This window comes from Battus philenor, unplaced genomic scaffold (genome assembly GCF_028537555.1).
Source record: "Battus philenor isolate CCGP_79_NKW_IND1 unplaced genomic scaffold, ilBatPhil1.0.hap1 SCAF_24, whole genome shotgun sequence".
Taxonomy (NCBI): Eukaryota; Metazoa; Arthropoda; class Insecta; order Lepidoptera; family Papilionidae; genus Battus; species Battus philenor.
The window spans coordinates 2294223-2316695 of record NW_027181687.1 but is presented as its reverse complement, the minus strand read 5'-3'; the positions used below and the strand labels follow the sequence as shown (position 1 = coordinate 2316695).

Genomic DNA, 22473 nt, shown 5'->3' with positions numbered 1-22473 from the left:
AAATATACGGTGTAATTTCACGGATCCAGGGATTGAAGCCTTTGCAATGTTCTGCATCGGACAGGATAATTGTGGGCAATTCACTGTTTACCCCAACCGCGTTAACATTGTATAGTTAAATAAATGGCGAGCAACACGTAACCAACGCACAGATGTCAACCTGTCTGTCAGTTAATAATTATAGTATGTAATTGAAAATTTATTAAAAGCGCTAATCTTGGGTACGAGGTTATATAGCTTCGGGCTAGTTGAGTTTCTAAAAAAAAAGTTTAACGTCCATACAGCGTACACAGAGATATAGACAATTTACAGTACAAATACATACAGGGTGATTGGTTATTTGTGATTAAAAAGCTTAAAACCTTTTACACCTGTTTCTAATCATACTGTATAAAGTGATCAATTTAAATATGTTACATAATAATAACAATATACCATTATTCAGATCAACTTATTTATAATACTTTTTTAATTTATTGTTTTTTATTTATAGAGATCTGTTTGCCAGTCGGCAAAGGTGTGTTCCAATTCTCACTTCAATATGGCCAATCATATTCCGTTGAATATGTTTTAATGCATACAGCATTTCTGCAAGATTTTCTTCATTCATCAAGGTAAATATATAGGGGGATGTTTTACTCTTTAGATTATAATTAGGTATGACATATGCTTCATTAATATGTTTTTTTAATTCGAATCGAAGGTCAATAAATTGTGGCAGTACAATAAATTATTATAATTTGTAGTGATCCATTTTTAAGCATTGTGCAGTTTATTATTTCTGATACCATTGATTTTTGGACACGAAATACCATACATTAATTGGCAGCAAATGCAGCAATGTAATATTATATAAGAAATTTCCACCTATGTCCCGACTCATCACATTTTCTCTGGAACCATAAGACTTAATGATTTGAAATTGAGTAAGAATATTCTTTTCGCTAAGTGGATATCAGCTAAGAATTCTTCAACGATTTATGAACGACAATCACATAGTGCGGTGTGTTCATTGAGTTCGCAGCACGGGCGGACACATCTATATATATATATATATATATACATACTCATATATATATATATATATATATATATATATATATGAAGTATTTGAGACAGTGATCTTTTGAAACAAATGAAAATTTCTTCCTTCATTTTGATAAACTAAGTAACGCTTTCTTAAATTAAAGTTGATGTAACTTATCCAAGTTAGATATCTCTATAGCCTAAAGTTTATATAAAAAATCAATCATAGATAACATTTACTGCGTAGAATAGTGCGATATAGTATTATAACATGGAGTTTGTTTAACTCAAAAGTCAATAATTTATTTAAGCTATTTGCTTTGTAATGTCAATGCTGGCACAAAAACTTACCAGAAAGTGGGTATAGATATTGCGAACATCTACAGATTAAAGAAATTAAAATTAAGCTATTTATTCGGGTTTACTGGATAAGTAGGTAGTTATTGAAAGACGAAGGCTGATTTTAATCGATCTAACTGAAAATGTATAATATCTCGTAATATTGTGTGCCTTTTGACATAGTTCTTCTCTTCCATTGGTAACTGTTCCTCGCTACTCTTTGCCAGTGTTATTTCGCCGTGAACTTCAATACTTTTCATTTTCCTTCTCTTAATTTTGACGTTTCGCTTGCCACCTCAAATATATTAGTATAAGACAGTTGGAAACAATTTATTTTGTTTCTCTCTGATTATATTCCAATCAAACCAAAACCGTACATGATATTCGTGGTAAAAACATAATAATTGTAAACAATATAATCTTTTTTAATTACAAACCGGCTTAGTGCTTAAAAATAAATATAATACTTGCCTGTTAAATATTTAAATCAATCGAACAAGCCGTAAACAAGTCGATACTATATCTCGGTTTAAAATAAAAGTAGATGCTCACGTTACAATCCAATGTTATTTCGATCACGTAGTCACACAAGGTATATTGCAATGTTACGCAAAATGAAAATAGAATTCGGTCAAGTATCGAAAATGAGGACTTTCGCAAATGAAGAGAAAATGCGACGCGATAACGTTATCGAATGCAAGTAGGTTATCGTTTGACACATTTGCAGACGATATCAGTTCTATATATCTATAACAGAATTGATAAGGTCCACGTGTTGTGTTTATTTTGTACAAGAAATACTAAAATTGTTTATTTGTTTTGTTTATCGCTATAGATGCGAGTGTATGACTTTTCTACGATCCTCTTGCGGAGGTATATCAAAATGTTTTCCTATGTTCCTCATAACTTGCTCCACACGTACAGCTATCTCTTCCTAAGGTCTTCGTAAAGCCTTCTTTCAGGGACAATATAGAGAAAACAAATGGGATGGGAAACGAAGTCTCTACTAGTGTTAAGAATATTGTAAAAGTGACCACAAAAAAATCGTCTTAGACCATTAAAGGTTTTTTTGAATATTAGAGCCCATTTGAAACATTTGTAGCTTTAATTACAAAGGTGGCATTACATACAAGTGGTCACTGCAAATGATTCTATATGGATAATAATGTAAAAAGTAAATGATTCTGACAGCTTTATTAGTGTTAATTTATGTAAACCTAAAATGTTTCTAGAGAGATATATAAATAAGGTAGTTCTATAATCAAAATTTTTAAATGAGAAAATGAAAAATAATCGTGTATTACGTAGTAAAAACACAATTTCGACAAAAAAACACGCATAATATACTGCGCTCCAGCTTGCAAAAGGTGTTACAGGTGGCGTAGTATATTGAAGTCGAAGATATCTTTATATTCACGGTATCAAGATTCAGCAATATCGATAACGATGCAAGGAGGAAAATCAGGTGTGTGAAATCAACAATAATCTATACAATTTTACTTTCACACGAATTAAATATTATAAATAATACTGATAAATTTTACACAGTGGTGATTTCTAGATATATTTTTTATCACCGTCGGGTAGAGTCAACTTGTTACGTGTTTAGTATTTTATTTGTAATATAATATTAGTTGCCAAAAGATGCACCAAAATGGTTTTACATACAGACGAGCAAGAGATCATTCAAACTCAGGCAGAAACTAAAACGTAGTTACCAAAATTCTTAGCAAAGAAAATTTCAAATTTGTTCATCACACGCTCGTCTTGGATCCGTATGTCATCTTTTATCTGCATGTATTTCTTTCATGTTTGTCTTTAGATATTATGGTAATATTTAGATTAAGAATAATATTTGGGATTTGTAAATGTAAACCAAAAAATAAACGATATTGCTATATATCTATGATTCCATTTGATGCCCATGTTTCTGTAACAGACCGTTACACCTCATTCGGTAAAACCGAGAGACGTTTGAATCTGTTGACCTTTTAGAAGCAAAATAAAAAAACGGTATATATTAGCATAAACATTTTCGAGCATCGCAAATTTTGATCTCCAAAATTACTAGCTATATTTCTTAGCATTGTTTTTTTGGCCTTGGCAAGATTAGACATAATTACATTCTATGTAGATAGCAAAAAGGTAAAATCGAAAATTGGGTACATTAATACGCCAAGTCAGGTAAATATTCTTTATATTTTAATTATGTCAGTCGGTATTTAATTTTTATGAATATATAATGTACGTATTACTAGTATAAAATTTTGATTAAGAAATAAATTGTCGATTTTAATTTTGGTTTAAATGTTTTATAAAAACGTCGTGGATTTTAACATAATTATTTTATAAATTACCTTCTCTTTTCAGTTTTATAATGCACAATAATCTTTTTAATTCATTTATTTATGTATTTAAAAAAAATTAATCATAACTTGAGAATTATCACGCCATAGACGGAGTATGACTTTACTGATTTCATACATCTTTTTTCTATAAGTTTTGTAGAAGGTTCTATTTTTAAAAAGTTCATATTTCAATGCAACTTGTATTTGTTATGTCGATGAGTACACAGCAAGGGCAGCTATTATTTTTGACTTATAAGCTACACTATATAAGCTTTTATATCTATAAGGTTTTTCTTAAAATAGTTATGTTAAGTTTTTAATATTATATCTATATACAAATAACTTTTTAAATGTATTACAAGTTTTTGACCATCTTTTAATTTTATAATAAACTAGCTGTATCCTGCACCTACAGCCACCAACTAAAATAAACTTGAAGAAAAAACATTATATAAATATTAAAAATCAATCAACTCAGAAACCTTCGCGAGCTCATGAACAACAACTTTATTAAATATCATCACATGATTAAAAGTATAGTTTGCGATTCTATGAAGGACATACAGATAAACATTAATTTTCAAAGGACATGTCCTTCTTGGAAAGCCTTCTTCGAGGATAAAAGGAGTTGCTTCCACAAGCAGTTGATTCTTTAATAATATGATTTCGATTTTGAGAGACCTGTTACTACCCGTACAGAGTCCACTCATTGGGTTGGTGATGGTCTTCTTGGTCCTTTTCTTGATCTTTTGGTTCTCCTAGCAGTCCAAGGTAAGCCTACCATCCTTTGCCATCACTACATAATGTATCATTGAAAGCATTCATTACAATAAATTACCATAGAGGTCAGGTATACTGTTATTTATGTTCTAATAATATAAGTCACGTATTCAAAAAAGTAGAAGGGTCATTAATCTTTCCATTTTTTTATCGATTTATTTAAAAAATCCGTTAGACATTTGTTCTATCTAATCTTATTTTATAACCTCAATCTGCAAAGATATTGTAATCGAGCACAAATCAAAACTCTATATCTAAATTAAGATCTTCATCAAATTTAACACCATTTTTTTATCGTTTTATATATTTAATTACAGTTATCTATTTAATTTTTCCTATGAACAACATCAATGTTAGTGGTGGACAGAGTAATTTGTTAAAATCATTGTAAGACTGATGACAGGTCGCTTTCAACTGGTCCTATTGGAAATTTGTGGAGCGACTTGTCTTCTGGTTAAAATGATGATGATGATAGTCATCATGTTCCATCACCGATTTAGATTGAAGAATCGTTGACAAATATTTACGAAATCAATGCTAACTGTGTCTTTTCAATGGATAATACGAATAGGTTACCCTTTTAAGACACTGATGTCCAGAAAACTTCTGCTTAATACTCTGCTTGGTTTTCTCTCTGTATAAAACATGCCATATTTATAAAGGTTGTCTTACCGTTTACGCCTTTTACAATCAGCTTCTACCTTTAACACATTTGGTTCTCATTTTATGCTTGAGATTTACATTCTTTGATTAGATCTGAATCTTCATTACTGTCACGTTAGGTGTAAACACTTTTATAAACATTCCATTCCTAATATTCTGTTTAATCTATTTATTTTTAATATAATCAACAGATCATTTGTAACGATTGCGACTAGTGCCTAAGAAAATTCCTCACCATATATCAATGATTAAAATAACAACTGCAAATTATAGAGCATACAAATGATTATTTTCTTAATTACAATTCTATTTTTTTTTCATCTGTACTCTTTGCTTATATATTACATTATTTTCTGCCAGTATTTGACTAAATATTAAGTACATGACTTAATATTTTTCTTTTCACTAAGATTTTTAAGGCGATTTAATTCAAAACTTCTCTAAACATTTAAATTACGTCACAATTAATATACACGTTTATTTAATTTCCCAACAAGATTCTGATTCATATCGGGGTAAACGTGATCTCTTTCTCTTTGGAAACCACAGCACATTCTAAGAATAATAAAGGGTAAACCTAAACATGAGTAATGAATTTGTATAATAACGAAAAACATTATTGGTCAACACATAAGGAAACATTAAATAAATGTAACAAATCGTATTCCTGGGATTAGTGACAATGTTTTTAAGGACATTGTCACGGAAATTCATGGGAAATCGGAATTTCATGGGAATTAATAATGATAATTTTATTTCTTTTATTACTTAAGATTGACAAGTTGAGGTAGCAGTGGATTGATTATAAGACGGGAAAAGATGGTCGGAGGACTGCGACTTTTAAGTTCTGAAGTGAAGACCACGTACAGGCAAACGCAGAGTTAAACCTTCATCTAAATATCTAATAGATTCAGGCGTTACTTTGCGGAAGTCTATCCTAAGTAAGAAAGGGACTAATATATAGCTACTTCCGCTATGCAGCAGTAGTCGTGGAATGAAGTGCACCGCCCGCCAGCCCGCTGAAAAATGCGCGTGCGGCAAACAATGCGAATTACACAACTACCCCCGTAAATCACTCAACACGTGTTTCACCCCTCCATGGGGCAATTATTTTTTTATTAGTAATGGCACTGGTAGGTGTAACATTACTCTTGAGGATGCCACATGGAGGGGTGAAACAGCTATATATTAGTACCTTCCTTACTTAGGATAGACTTCCGCAAAGTAACCAACGCCTGAATCTAATAGATACTTATGATAAGGTTTTAGAGGGTAGACCATAGATGTCCACAGCTGGACATAGGCCTCCTTTATATTTGTAATAGGACTGGGTGGAAGCGGTCAGCATCCAGCGTCTTCCAACGACTGGTTTAATCTACTGTCCTATTTAATGGAATCAGGTGTTACCTCGCGGAAGTTCATCCTAAGTAACAAACACCGATTAGTGTCAAACGCAGAGCTTGAAAAGACTGTGTATGGCACTAATCGGTGTAACATAACTCCTGAAGATGTCCCGTGGAGGGGTGAAACACGTGTTGAGTAATTTGGCGGTGGCGGTTGTGTGATTCGCATTGTTAGCCGCATGCGCAATTATCAGCGGGCTGGCGGGCGGTGCACTTTATTGCACGACTACTACTGCATGTGCGGAAGTGGCTAAATATTGGTACTTTTCTTACTTAGTCTACTGTCCATCATGTGCTTGCCGATCAGTTGTCGTTACTCTCGAACCTTAAGGCTTTAGCGGTCATCTGCTCAGCGTACTATGTGTTCTTTCTATTGCCGAATCTCCAAATAATATCATTCTGTAGAGGAATCTTTAGCAGAGCTGTCTTCATAGCTCATCAACCGATTGTAAGTATTACAATATAAATATTATCGCATTATTAATTCGGCTCAGTTATTAAAAGCAAAGGAAGACTAGGTTAGCGATGACGTTACATGAACACAATCGTTCTAGGAAACCTCGATGCGAGTAATCTTGACCTCAAAGCAGCGGTATCGAATAACGCACGATCGAAAGATTTGCATTCCCAAGTAAATAATATGAGAAGCAATAATTACATTGGAAATTAAAGTTCTGATATTGATACTTGGAATTATTATGAATAGCTCGAGTAGCGATCTTAGCTTTTTAAAAAACCTTATTCGTAACTTATCTGACCACAGGAACGAAACCGATGACTGTTGTCACGTCGAATTGCGTTCTTTCCTTTAAAATTACGTCATTTAAATTACAACACCTAGCGTCTATCATTGTAATATGCCAATAGATAGAAATTAACTTTTAGTATGTCAGGAAAAGAAAGAGAAATAAAAATTGATTAAGAAAATGATTAAAAATATTTTTTTATTTTCTTATACAAATCACGGATTAAAATTATAACCGTAGCTGTCAAGCGTTTGACGTCCATCAAAAGGTTGTAATCAAATAAAAAAAAAAACTTTATGTATACTGTATATATATATATATATATATATATAATAATAATAACATAACTATACTTGATGGACCTCGGCGTGTCTACTTACCTTTCACAAAGCTGAATTTATTTATTTTTTTAATTTATTTACACTTTATTGTACATCAAAACTTTACATAAATAAAAACAAAAAGGAGATTTAGCAAAATAATATACATGAATAACAAAATAATAGGAAATAAAATAAAAGGAAACAATTTATTGGTGTAAGAGGCGGTCTTATCGCTCGACGCGATTTCTACCTGGCAATCTGAATTGTGAGTTTTTTTCGTCGAGCAGTCAGTAAATGCGAAAATTTTGAAAAACTTTTGATACCCTGAAAAATGGATGAACGGCTGGGACGACCATACCACAAGGCAGTCACCCAATGAGCCAAAAGAAAGGTCGGATTGCGAATTGGGGTACGAGAGAAGGTCGGAGAGTGAAACCATCGTCTCCCCAATGGGAGACATCGATTGCCGCCATGTATTTTTGAAATATTGTCACAAAATTATGAGAGACGTCATAAATATAAATAAAACTTAAAACGTTGATCGTGTAAAATAAAATAAAATCAATGTTATAAAAATACAATTAGACATAAATTATAGGAATCAAAAAGAGTCAATACCATAAAGTGATTTTAAAAATTGTGCCGAAGGAAGAGAGGCGACTTGTGAAAGGATTGTGAATAAACTAAAAGAGAACGTAAGATAACGTGAAGGATGGAAGAAGATAGAATAATATAAATAGTCAGAGAATGAGACAAGAGAGTGCCTATAAAGTCTATTATTTTAAGATAGAACGGAGGTCATTTATCAACCAAAAAAAAACTCATACGCCCGCCCAAAAGGACCTAGGATCTAACCTAATCTAACCTAAAAAGGTTCATACCACGCTGGATGACACAGTAGCCGAAGCAATACACATCGCCGAAGACCGATGGCGTAAAAAATAGTTCGAGAAACATTCCTAAATGGATCACGATCCTCAACATTGGACAAGGAAATGAATGCACTAACTAATGGTGTACTCTTTGCTGCATTCATAAGTAAATTCAACTGCATGGTATATGCCAATACCCTTATTTTTGTCTACTTTTTCTCACCCTAGCTAAGAATATCTGGACAAAATTTAAATTATATGTACTTATTTATAATTTAAACTCAAATTTTGTTTGCTTTTGTAACGTCACGATGTTTTATTAAAACAAATTTTTACTTAAAATCACAGAAGTATTTCTTTATATATAATTCATTAATGCGTATAATTTCGTTCACTTTGTTTATTTTATATTTTTACAGCGCTGTTATATCACTGTGCAAGCGTTGACACCTTGACCGACTTGTGTGAACATTTCCTTATGTTCGCGATTGAATAGTATGCTTTTACCGTTTTAGATGTCTCCCGTTTATTCATCTTTAGTGCACAGACATTGAAGACGGTTGAAAGACGTAGCGGTATCCTATCCAATGTACAGATAAGTATAAACATTAGCATATTTATTTAGTTAATCCTTGACACTTGAACGAAGGCACGAGAACGCAATTAAAATCGAATTTTATTTCAAATCATCCTGAAATCAAGTAATCATATATATAATTACCCTGCAGAAAAATATAAGTAATTTTACACTTTATTATGTCATAGTTACTAATACATAGATAGGTAATATATTTACTTACGTATTTAATACATATTGAATATCAATAAACATAAAAATAAATTACATGTAATACGCAAAAGCGTCAAGTACAAAAGGATTCTTATCGCAAATCGCAATTTGATCCAGATAACCATCGGATGTACTTGGTTAGTAAAGAAAAATAGAACGGACGGTCAACAAACGATAGGTGTTTAAAATAGATATACATATAGGCTAAATAATATTTATTTGCTAATTTTCTTTATGTATTCAATGCTGTAAAGGAACTATTCACGCTGTGACTATCGGGTCATGATCACAACTCGAGAATCTTTTGGTTTCTACGACCATCGGATGCATGAGCGATGTGCATCGCCCATCGCCACTTAAGACATGCGATTATTCTACGTCGTCAATTTCGAAGCAAAAATCCAAGCACAGATCCATTGCTCTCTAGGTAGCGTTGAGCTTTCTTATGATGCCTATCGTAACCAACCATGTCTCGAATTCACTGGCAATATACATCGTGTCTGTTTAAAATACACATTGCTTTGTACCGTATTTTCTTTAAATTAAAACTAAATAACATAAACAAAGATCACTCACAAAAAATATGTTTCATATTCCATATAAAGCAAGATAGAACATAACACAATATGATTGTGTTTTATTTTTCATTTATGCTTAACGTCAAAAGTTTGAAGGCAGTGGACAGGTGTTTCCTAACGTTCAAACTTGTTAACAATTGCTGTCTGTATATTAAATGCAGAATAGGCTTACGTTATTTAAGGTTTTGCTGTTATATATTAAGATTAATATATGATAATATTAATTATGATATATACAAGCATACAGTCGTCATGGAGATAGTTTTAAAATTTATATTACGAGATTAAATCAGGAATGATAAAATTAGGTACAAGGAATGTACACGAACGGAAGCATACAACATGGTTCAGTGATATTTAATGGATCAGGCGTTACCCCGCGGAAGACCAATATTTAGCCACTTCCGCACATGCAGTGGTAGACGTGCAATAAAGTGCACCGCCCGCCTGTCCGCTGATAAATGCATATTCGGCAAACAATGCGAATCACACCACCGCCACCGCCAAATTACTCAACACGTGTTTCACCCCTCCACGGGGCATCTTCAGGAGTTATGTTACACCGATTAGTGCCAAACACAGAGTCTTTGCCTTTTCTTACCCAATGGTTCAGTGAGTCGTCAGATTGAAGGGGCAGTATATAGATCACATGGTACGTGGAATGGAGCGCATCTGGGGCCTTAAGATTCTAGACTGGAGTCCAGGGGCAGGCAAGCGCAGAGTAAGACGTTTAAACTACAAAGTGGACGAACGGATGCAGGCCACTTCCAACTGGTCCTATGAAAAATCTCTAGGAGAGGTTTACGTCTAGCTGTGAATGTATTACAGCTGAAAAGGTAATGACGTTTCTAAAGGAGGCTATTATTTAGTTATCGTTATTACAGATAAAATCTATTTAACACGTAATGAGCGTTAAATAGATAAACAAACAATTTATTAGGGTAATTCAATCCAGGTTTGAAATAGAAATTGCTTTTGACGCAAATTATCAAAACTCGTGTTTCTAATTCAAGGTCCAATTTCGCGCCATAAATTGATAATTAGTCATGACCTCGGTCTACTTGTTTAATTTTTATCGTGATCGGTGAAAACTGACGATAATCTACTCTGGTCAGTAATATACTTGTGATCTTTCATAAATCGTTAGAGGTGGTAAGAACGCGGGTTCGATTCCCGGGATAAAGAAAAAGATAAAAAAGAAAGAGATAAAAGAAAAAAAAAGATTCCAGATGATAGGTAGTAGCGTCGCCTGTGTACGAAAATATCACACTGCGATCCCAAGCTCATCTGCCAAAAGGAGCGATTATGATATATCCCCCATAATTATGAAAGCCTTGGCTTTTTTGGTGAGCGTCTATGGGATGAAATGACATAAATTATGTATATATATATATATATATATATAAAGATTGAATTAGGTGATAAAACATCATATCTAAAAGAATAATATTGTTAGAATAATCAATTATTACAATTGAAATACTTCGACTTAATATGCGAATAACACGCAATGTAAACAATGCTTCCTTAAATGTTGTACATTGATTTAATTGTAATGATGTAATGAATGATTGTAAAAGCTTTCAAGTATTATAGACAAATAAGCTATAAATTCATCCCTTTATAGCTTTTACACCTATAACCAATCCTGTATAAGTAGAGGACGCTTTTGGAGTCCTCGGATATTATGTAGGGACTCAATCTGATTTTTTTTGTATCAAATTGGACTTCTGAGCGTTCACTGTGAATGATCCTAAGTTGATTATGATGTAAATGAATGAATAGATGAGTGAATGAATGAATGAATATACTTTTTCTAATATAGGTTTGGAAACACATAATTGTAATATTTGTCAAATAAACTAACGGTTTTTCTACAGCAAGTTTTTTTTTTCAACCACTATGCCGAATCCAATTTAAAATTTAAAGTAACTGATTAAATTAAACTCATACACGATACGGGGTCAAAGTCGATAACGAAATTATCCAAATTCAATCAATGACAAGATCGAAAACTACGATAAGATACGAATTAATTGAATTTCAGTTGAATGAATAGATAGCCTTTGGTATATATGTTTATTCGATTATGAGATATCAACATTGCTCTGTATAAACCTTGAAGTTTTATGGGAGGAAATAAATTCAATTTAAAATATTCAATATACGATGGATTATATATGTTGCGTTCATTTAAGAACACTTCGTATTCCTGGCCACTACGGCTACAATGTTTTTAAAACAATTGCGCGTTCAAATTTAAATTCGAACGAGGATTTAAATTCGGAACTCCACCAATAATTCTACCGTCCTCTTTGCATTTGGTAAAAAAAAAGATTTAAACTTTCGATTGATTTTTTTTATTTGTCTGAAAGAGTTTAACTTTATGGTATATAGACTATCGTTGTTGACAATAGGTAGTTAGTTAGCGGTAGCTCCATTATGGGTTCGATTCTCGGGATATAATGTTACGAGGGTCAAACTGAAAGTTCTTAGAAAATCAAAAACTAAGCATTCTAGCAAGTTATTAGTTTTATTATAACTTTTCAAAATAGCGTCCATTTACATCAACACATCGCTGCATTCGATGGAACCATTGAGAAAAGCACCTTGCCCACTCGGCCTTAGGGGTCTCTTCGACGGCGTTTTGAAACGCAGCCACTGCTTCTTCGGCGTCCATAAAATGTTTTCCTCGAAGTTTTTCTTTTATTTTCGGGAATAAATAAAAATCGCAGGGTGCGAGGTCGGGGCTATACGGCGGGTGACCCAGTAATTCCACGTCTGAGGTCGTCAAATAGTCGATCGTTTGCCTGGCGGTGTGCGACGAGGCATTGTCGTGATGAAGGAGGATCCTGCTGCGAGGTCGTTTCTCTCGAACTTTTTCCAAGACAAGTGGCAAACAGTTGTTAGTGTACCACTCTGCATTAACCGTTTTCTGATCCTCTAAGACAACTGTCGCGTAATGACCTGTCTTTCCGAAGAACGAGGCCATCATCTTTTTTCCAACACTTCGACCTCTCTTCACTTTAGTTGGCAACTCTTCGGAAGGAAACACCCACTGAGCAGACTGTCTTTTGGTTTCCGGATCATAACAGTAAATCCAGCTTTCGTCACCCGTTAGTATGTCGAACACAGCATTTGAGTCACCTCCGTTAAATTTTTGGATCATTTCTCGGCACCAATCAACACGGCGGAGTTTTTGAGCCTCGGTCAAATTATGCGGTATCCAGCGGGCACAGAGCTTCCTGACCGCTAAATGTTCATAGAGGATTTTGTGCACTTGACTCATACCTATGCCTAGACTTGTCCGAATCTGCTGATAGGTCACTCTTTTGTCAGTCTCTATCATACGCCGCACAACACTGATATTGTCTTCAGTCGTCGCTGTAGAAGGCCGTCCCTCACGCAAATCATCGGTGAGATTAGTTCGACCACGTTTGAATTCATTAAACGAGTTGTAAACTGTGGCACGAGATGGGGCTTCATCGTGAAAAGCCAATCGAAGTCTATCATAACTTTCTTGTTGACTTATATGACATCGAAAGTCATAAAAAATCATTGCACGAAAATTTTCTCGGCTTAAATTCATTCTGACGTGCACAGACAATTTTCAATTTGCCGCCAAATCGTAAAACAAATGACAAATGAATGAAATGTATACTCAATATTATTGGTAAAGAGTTCTATTTTCAAAATTTAAACTTATTTTTTTAATATAAAGCTTTTAAGTTGCCAGTTCTAAAAACTTTCAGTTTGGCCCTCGTATATAATTCACACTTTGTGCATTAATAATATAGGATTGCCACTGCTCACAAATAAGGTTCTATAGTATGGGCAGTAGTGTCCCATGCGTACTATAATACCACTATAGCCTATGCATTGCAGTTGCGTCTGCGCAGGTAGACGCCACTAGGTCGACCAACGACACACTTAAGTTAGCGGAAAGTCGCTGGATGAGGGTGATGGTGGCAATTATTGGGGAAGGGTTACTTCAATCGGAGGTCATGGTGATGATGATGCGACCGTTCATCCAAATAAAATCGCTTTACCGCGTACGATTGCTCACAATTACATATGTTACAGCTGTTCAAGAGACATATATTAGCTATGAGATATCAAATTGTGGTCATTTGATGCTGCGATGGTTAAAAAAATTGTAACATTTTAACATTGCGGTAGATAGAAGTTTCACTGCATTTATAATAAAAATTAAGTTTGTCTTCTATATGTGTCAAATATTTGACATTTTCTCCCGGAGTTTTTTTTTGAAATCAGAATTGTAGGTATGGTATTTATATTTTTAGATTTCAATTTTAATACTGCCCCAACAGGAATTATATAAAAACTAACTGATGCTTTTTTATTACTAAAATTATGTAACTCAGAACGAAGTAAATGTTGATTAGGAAGATTTATTTAACTTTCGATTCTACTTAATTAAATTAGTTTTATTTAAATATAATGATTAACTTAGTTTGTAAAAGATTTTAATTGTTTTCTTTTCAGTTATTATCAAAGTTAATTATTGTTAAAAATAATTATTAAATAACTAATGTAACCTTAATAATAACATACGTACCTATGCAATCAAATTCTATGTATAGAACAAAGTAAATGAAAAATAGTGTCATCAGATGCAATATTTATTTAAAACACAAACGCAACAACCCAGTGATAATAGAACTTCAATTCTAAGAACATCTGAGTATCACAAGGTGAAATATGTTAGTTTAAAGGTTAGGTAACATTCTATAGTGTCTATTGAAAGGAGAGACGGTTAGTGCTTCCCTTGATATTGGAATATATGAAATGGTTAAGACGCAATTTGAGCATATTTTAAACAAACCTTTAGCCCGGGTTCACAGCGATGGGGCCAAGGTATTCCCTGTCTGTCGTGAGAGGAGACTAAAAGACCTCTAGTTTCACTGGCCTAGAGGGTAGAAGAAATTATCTTCCACTCAAAGCGAGTCCTAAAAGGGCAGCAAAGCGAAGTAGACGACAAAACAATGTCTGTCAAATCAGCAACTTAATAATTAAACGTTTTAAAAACCAAGATAAATAAAATAATTAATACTATAATATATTTTTCGAACTACTTTAATGTAAGAAAAAAATTGAATGAGGACTGTCCTGGTGTTGCAGAGTGGTCACCCTAATATAATTACATAAAGTAACGAGTGTATTGATCCAAGACTGCGATAAAACTGTTACGTGTTGGCATAATTATGGGTAGATATACGACAATGAATGGCACAAGTCAGGGTTCATGTTAGAAATCAACCTTATTTCTCTCGCAGATGATTATCATGCCGTCAATATATCATTCCTTAACCTGGAAATGTATTAAACAGGTATAACCAAGTTATTTTATTAGTCCTGGTTTTTTAAACTTCACTTTTAAAATTTTGTGACTGTTACAACAATTTTTAATGTTTCTTTTTCAGATGCTGATCGATGTTTGGATTTTATATATTCTTAAATAAAATAAAATTTACATTAGTATTGAAATAATTTGACAAATAATCGAAGCTAAAAATAATAGTACAAAGAGCCGTAGGTTGGCCCCGCGTGCGTAACATAGTGATAAAATCAGTAGCAAATGTAACAAAAATATTTCTTTTATACAAGATGAAACTTCAACACAATAAATGCCTATTGACAACGTAATCTCTGATAGATGGTTTACTTTTATGTAACTATTAGTATGTGTTTTATTTTAATTTACAATTTGTAGATTTCCCAGAGAATTAACAGCACTTATCCTCAACAAAGTTCCAGGACTCCTTCGGAAATATCGAATTTATCTATCTATTTACTTACTCTTTACTGTACAACAGTATAAAAATAAGAATAAATCAGACGAAATAGGTAAAAAATGAATTACAATAGGTGGATTTTATGAATTGCGGTCATCAATGGGGTTGGATATATATATGTGTGTGTGTGTGTATATATATATGTGACTTTCGCAATTTTTTCCTCTCGGAGACATTTCAATCCGTCATCTCAAGGCAGGGGGACCTCTGATCTAAGGGTATTCACTCTAATCTTGGTTCTTTTGTGTCTTATTCATCGTTACTAGTGACTAAGCGTCGAGATTTTTACGGAAAGGTTATCGCGTTATATGAAACGATATCTGTTCATACACATATTATTTAGACTATTTTTGATTAATATGTTGTTTAAAATTGTTAGAAAATAATATTCTATAATATGTCACTGTCGTCGTTTCTGTACAAAGATGTCCATTTAAAGACTCAGAACTCCTTCAAAGATATATATATATATATATATATATATATATATATATATATATATATATATGTGTATATATATATATATATATATATATATATATATATATATATATATATATATATATATATATATGGTGCTTATAACATAATCGCCACGCTTTAGTGGTGGATTGGTGATCGCAGTGTGGTATTATGTGCGCAGACGCTACTGCTCTAGCTCCGGAAACTTGTTTATGTGCACAAAGTGTGTATTATATAAGATTGTTTCTCGGGAATCGATCCCGCGACCTACGATTGCAAATCTCGGTCTTCTACCGCTAGCTCAGTGTAATCTAGACTGGCTATGACTGGCAATGGCCTCAAAGAAGGGATCTTAATATAGGCTGCCATTCCATAGGTTTAGCATTCAGATTCAGGGATTCCCCAAAATAATTAAACTTCATTTACTTTTTTTTAATGGCCCTCGCTATTGAAGGCCTCTCGTACCCCTAATTTGTTGGGATCAGGGTCTTTGTTTACAAATAAGTTTTTCAAATTTTTATCTTTATTCTTCACTCACTTTCATTCTTCTCAATTTCTTTTGTTCTTACCTTTTTTCCTTCACAATATCTTTCATTTTGTTCTTTCATTCCTTCTTGCTTTCATCGCCTTCCTTCCATCATCTTATTACTCTTTGGTAGCTAGGCACATCTTTAATTTTTTTCATCTACTTTGTTAAAGTCAGACTAAACTATTGTTATTTTCTTTACGAAGTTTTTAATACACATAAATGCGAAATTTCCTCTCGGTATTAGGATGATCAGGTATCGTTGCGCATTCAAAGCGAGAGTCGGGAGGTGTTGCTTGACATGCTGACGGAATCATCACGATAGCTGGATTTTATTAATTATTTTATTTATATAAATAGTATATTTATAATTAAATTATGTAGTAGCCATTAGTATATGTATGTAAGATGTTTATATGATTAATTTTCTTCTCAATTTGATTTTAATTTTTAATTTAATTTTTCATGTTTTATGATATTAGTTAGTTTCATCTACCTTTCTTAATTTATCTTTGCACTTCCCAAACGGTTAAATGGCAGAGAATGCTTTCGGAAATAAGCTTACTGTTGTACATAAAATGTATAATAAGTGTTTAAATAAATAAATGTAACACCTACTAAATTGAAATGTGTTATGTCATAAAATCTAAATCAACTTGTTCTAACACGTAAACCGTATTATACAATCGTTAAGAACGGTCTAGAGTGCAAAGGGCGTTTCGTTATCTAACGCCTTTCGAATTTATGTTTTTAATGGTACATGTGTGATTAAAGATCTGTTAAAAACTTGATACGCCACTTTCGTAAATTCTATCATTTAACTATTAATAATATTGCCACCTCTACATCTTTCTTAACTCTATATTTAACCACTATTTCTATATTCATGTTTATTTAATGCTTTTCCTATTTTAGTGTTTTGAGGTAGATATCTATAACTAAAGTCGGTTAGGATCATAACAGACACGTACCTTCAATGATATTACAGTAAACTATTAGAGGAACCGGAAGGTAATATCGCTTTCTTAAGTTAAATTCACACGATTACATTTTTAACTAGTTTTTATTTCTAATCAACAATATATTCACTTTTGTCTTTTAATACACAAATTTTCAATGTCGGAGCAATAAAGCGGTTTTCTGTAATATGTGTCGATGGAAACGACATTATCTTTCCGGTACTCCTAATATATAAGCAGTACTAAATTACAGTATTAAAGATGACATAGACAGTTAATATAATACGTATTAAGATATTTGATAACTAAAGGTGGTGACACACCAACACCACAAAAGAAACGCGTTCTTCAATAGTGGAACCATAAGTTAACAACCTATGATTTAAGATATACTAAGAAACTCTTGTAGAATATATTTATTTAATCTTTCTTATTTATCTTAAGGATCTATCATAACATATGTTTTCACTCTGACAAATGTAAACATGGCTAATATTGTAATCGAAGTTTCTTAAACCATAAGCTTTTTTATGTTACACCTAAAACCTCTTCCATAATATACATGTGTGCGTGCGTGCGTGCGTGTGTGTGTGTGTGCGTGCATAGGTGTGTATGTGTGTATGTGTACATGAGAATTTCACATTTTAGTCCTAGTAGCAGTTTCAATGTAAACACAATAAGTTTGTTCGTTAAGAAAATTTATGTCAAAAATTCAAGAACACACAAACTTGCAAATTTTACTTTCAACGGGTTATCTACCGCTAGATGTTTCTATTTCTGCTGTCATTTATAAAAAACTGTGCCGTGTCTAAAGTATTACATATGAGCTATTGACAACACATTTATTTTGACCAAGCTGTGCCCGCGACTTTGTCCGCGTGGACTAAGTTAATTTTTTTTTAGTTCAAGATTTTTTTTAAAGTAAAAGTAGCGTACGTTACTCCTTATTACATCAGCTACCTGCCAGAATAAGTCCCGACGAAATCGGTAAAGCCGTTTCAACAAACAGACGTACAGACAAAAATTAAAAAAAAAATGTTGGTGTATGTACCGTATGTATACATATGCGTATAGTAAAAAGCGGGTATTTTAATATTACAAACAGATGCTCCGATTTTATTTATTTGCGTATATAAAAAAGTGTAGGGTGTCCACAATATGTTAAATTTGAAAAGTCAAACTATATGATTGACATTTTAAATATTACGTCTAGTTTTGTAATAAAAGAAGCAAGCAGTATTTTTCTTAGAAAACGACTACATTACTCCTAGCATTAATCAATTGTACTTGGAGTAACTTTCATCATCATCATCTGAAACACACAGTCCACATAGCCCACAGCTGGACATAGGCTTTCCTCATAGATTTCCAATAGAACCAGTTGGATGCAGCATGCGTTTAGCGTGTTGGGATCTCGACAAAGTCGCTAAGTTGTTCAGACGACCCAACGTGGTCTAAAATAGAAAAAAGGCTACCTAAAATAGGCTCTAAAGTCTCTTAAACTTGTCAATCCACTGAACTGTCTGATACTTTTGTTAGTTTAACTATTTTCACTTTGCTTATTCAATCTCAAAGAGAAATTCTAGCATAGCCCGTAGGTCTTTGATCGTCTGCAAGCAATCAATAGGGGCCTAAATAAGAGATCACGCTAATTAGCGATAAGTCATCACTGGTAACGCATTTTGGTGATAAACGTCTCACTGAAGGATATTAGACCAGGTGTGTTTACTAAAAAATATATATGTTTATTCATTTTTAAAGGCGGGTTTAATGCCTTGTAGACATTCTGTACTAGTCGACCTAGATATATATTACTATTTGCATCAGAAATTTCCAATTATTATAATTTTTAGAACTTAGATTAAGATCTATTTTACATTCAAAATATTTAAAGTTAATTGATTGAATTGATTTCAGAATTTTTTTTAAATTGGAACGATTTTTAATAACTTTTAAATGAAGTCATTTTTAATTTATCTTTTTATTTATATACAATCTGAGTGACCCGTGTTCAGCAGTGATTCGACCTATGGTTAAAATGAACGAACGAAGAAATGAATGAATGAATCTTTAATTACTTTATATGTAATATTTAATTGCGTAATTATTTTGTATTGTATTTATATTGTACGTATTATGATTATATTTATTTTAAATATTAATATAGTTCATTATTCTTACTTATCGGATTAATATTAATATTACTAATTTTATGACGAAGTTATTGTAAAGCTGTCTTCACTTTTAACGAAAGTACAGTTTGAGGTTAATTGTCATATTTTACGTATTATTATAATATTGATGTAACTGTCGTTGGTTGATATAAGTAAAATATTTATTATTATTATTTTATTTTAAAGTAATATAATTTTCAGATTTTATTTGGACAACAATAAAGTGCAATATCATAATCAAAAGATGATGTCATTTAAATGAAGATATAATACAACAGAAAATTAAATCACGATGTCGAATTCAACAAAACTGAACAATACCTTTTTTAACAAATTCCACGAATCAATTTCTTTTGTTTGGACAATAAATGAAGCAATTATGATGTTAATTAATAAACAATGTGGATACGTAATATAATCTGTTGTTTGTAATTTTTTTTTTAAATGCAAATCGTCAAAGACAACATGCTCATGCGTGACTGTAAAGTTCGACATGACTGAAAGTGACAAGAGCGCTATAAACATGAAGAATTATGGTTAATTTAGATAGGAGTCTGTTCGTGTAACAGCTAATGCGTAAAATGTCGTTTGACGTGATTAACGGAAAAAGATCGATGCGATGGATTGTCTAGATTTAGGCTTGTCTAGAAAACGACTGGATATATATCCTCATTGTACCAAAATTTCCAAAAGGTAAAAATAAAACTATTAACCTAGTACTGTTATTATTTAAACGGTAAAAAGCTAAGCTCTTTTTTAAGAGTAAGTCACAGCGTCCAGCTATAATAGCGGCCAGGTATTTTTAAAAAAAAAAAACGAAACAACTTTTTAAGTTCAGCATGCCGTGAGACTGGCTGGAAACTAGATAGGTTTAAGAATAAAACCTGATGATATGTTGACTATTTTAAATAAAGTTTCTCAGATTAAAATATCTGTTAGTCGTTCTATTTTTAAATTATACGTTACAGATTAAAATACTCTAATTCTATTGGATTATTAAGATAAAGAGAATTGATAATGTATTGAGAGCGTATTTTTATGTATATAGTTCAAACAACTTCGACAATATATTTAATGTGACAGTTAAAAAGAAAGAAATACTTGAGTTAGGTGTAGATGTTTACCGTTAAAATGTTTTAAGTAATAAGAGCACTCACCAGATAAACTAAAAGTTCCCGGATACAGTTCAAAAACCTCACGTAAGCACTGCACAAAAGTTAAACTATAGAACACACGCAACCACTGTTTGTACAGAAATACTTGTCAATGTAAGGGCAACTTTCTAGTTGGTAGTTTACTAATGCGAAAGGAAAAATGATTTGAGTCGTTTCAGCTGAAACACGGGTGAACACTGAGTTTTAAATGTGATATATCACTTGGATTTTTTTTTTCGTACGTTTTTTTATTGGTGACGTAAAAGTTTTTGGGAGCTGACAGGGTATACGTCCGCTCCCAACCGTCGCCAGGTAGCATCTGAGCCGCGCGGAGTCTCGACTCGTGGATTGACCTTCGCATAATGAAATGCGACTGAGTGAAGTTAGTTACATAGACCGGTTCCTTTAGGCAAAAGTGGTTATGTGTCGTGCTTTTTTTTTTAATTTTATCTCTCTCCACTCTTCAGTCTGAACGTTTAGGCAACAATCATTGGGTTTAATCCCGAATTCGTGGAGACGTAGGAGTCGTTCGTATCCTGTCAGAAATTTTGAGACCCTTTGAGATTTTATGATTAACTTTATTAGTGACGCTCGTCACGATCAAAAATGTTTTTCATTTGTTCAGTTTTTATTCGTTTCGTTCTTTTGATATGTACATCAAAAGTCGACGTCAGAAAAAAGTATAATACTTTTGATTATAAAGCATTTTTTGCTGGCAAATCATTTCGGACAATGCATAATTTACTTGTGATTCTTCTTATTATCATATCATATAGTATAATTAGAAGTGAATAGAAAAATTATTTATCAATCGTAAAGTTTAAACGAGTACTTCATTATTACAGATAATTTTATTCACTTGCTATTATTAATTGTATTTCATTTTGTGTAACATTCAGCGTAACGAAAATTTATCATTGTTTATTACATTAGGATAAGTTGAAAAGTGTTATTATACAACCTTAATAATATTTCGCCGTCCCTACCGAGTAAAATGATAATCGCTGTTATAATTTTTTATCATGTTTTCAAATATTTGCAATTTACGAGGTTCAATACACCTTCTCAATATTTTCCATAATTTTCTTGTTAAAAATGCGGAGATAGGCAAAGTTATCTTTTTTTTCTCTAAATAAACAAGGTAAAGTACAAAATTATAGTAAAAAGATCATACGCAAAACGTTCTTTCAAATCTAAATATTCAAAGATTGTTCGATATAAATATATCTTCTAAACTATATAAAGATTATTATTTTAAGTGTAAACATTTTCGAGATATATCCAATATATAGTTTTTAGTCTTTCTTGAAAGGTTGAATTTTCAGACATATCAATTTATTGCGTAGGGACGGCGATTTATTAATATTTTCAATTTACATCTTTTTATAAATAAAATTATACCGCGTAATGTGTTGCTAATTGGTAAATTAACGGCTCTACCATCGCTAATCTTTTATTCGTATTTACGTTAGATCGTGTGAAACATTTGTATGGTGAGAAAAATAGTAAAATTG

General features: G+C 32.5%; 1 protein-coding gene and 1 pseudogene across 1 annotated transcript in view; one reads left to right on the top strand and one right to left on the bottom strand.

Annotated features, from left to right (window-relative positions):
- The window catches only part of sano (serrano), a 166545-nt gene extending 145284 nt beyond the window's left edge, over nt 1-21261 (bottom strand). The window contains exon 1 of the mRNA XM_068767941.1: nt 20963-21261. The gene's annotated coding sequence lies outside the window, so the exon portion shown is untranslated. The remainder of the gene's footprint in view (nt 1-20962) is intronic.
- LOC137924763 (U6atac minor spliceosomal RNA) lies at nt 14623-14720 on the top strand (annotated as a pseudogene).
- Nucleotides 21262-22473: the final 1212 nt, after the last annotated feature.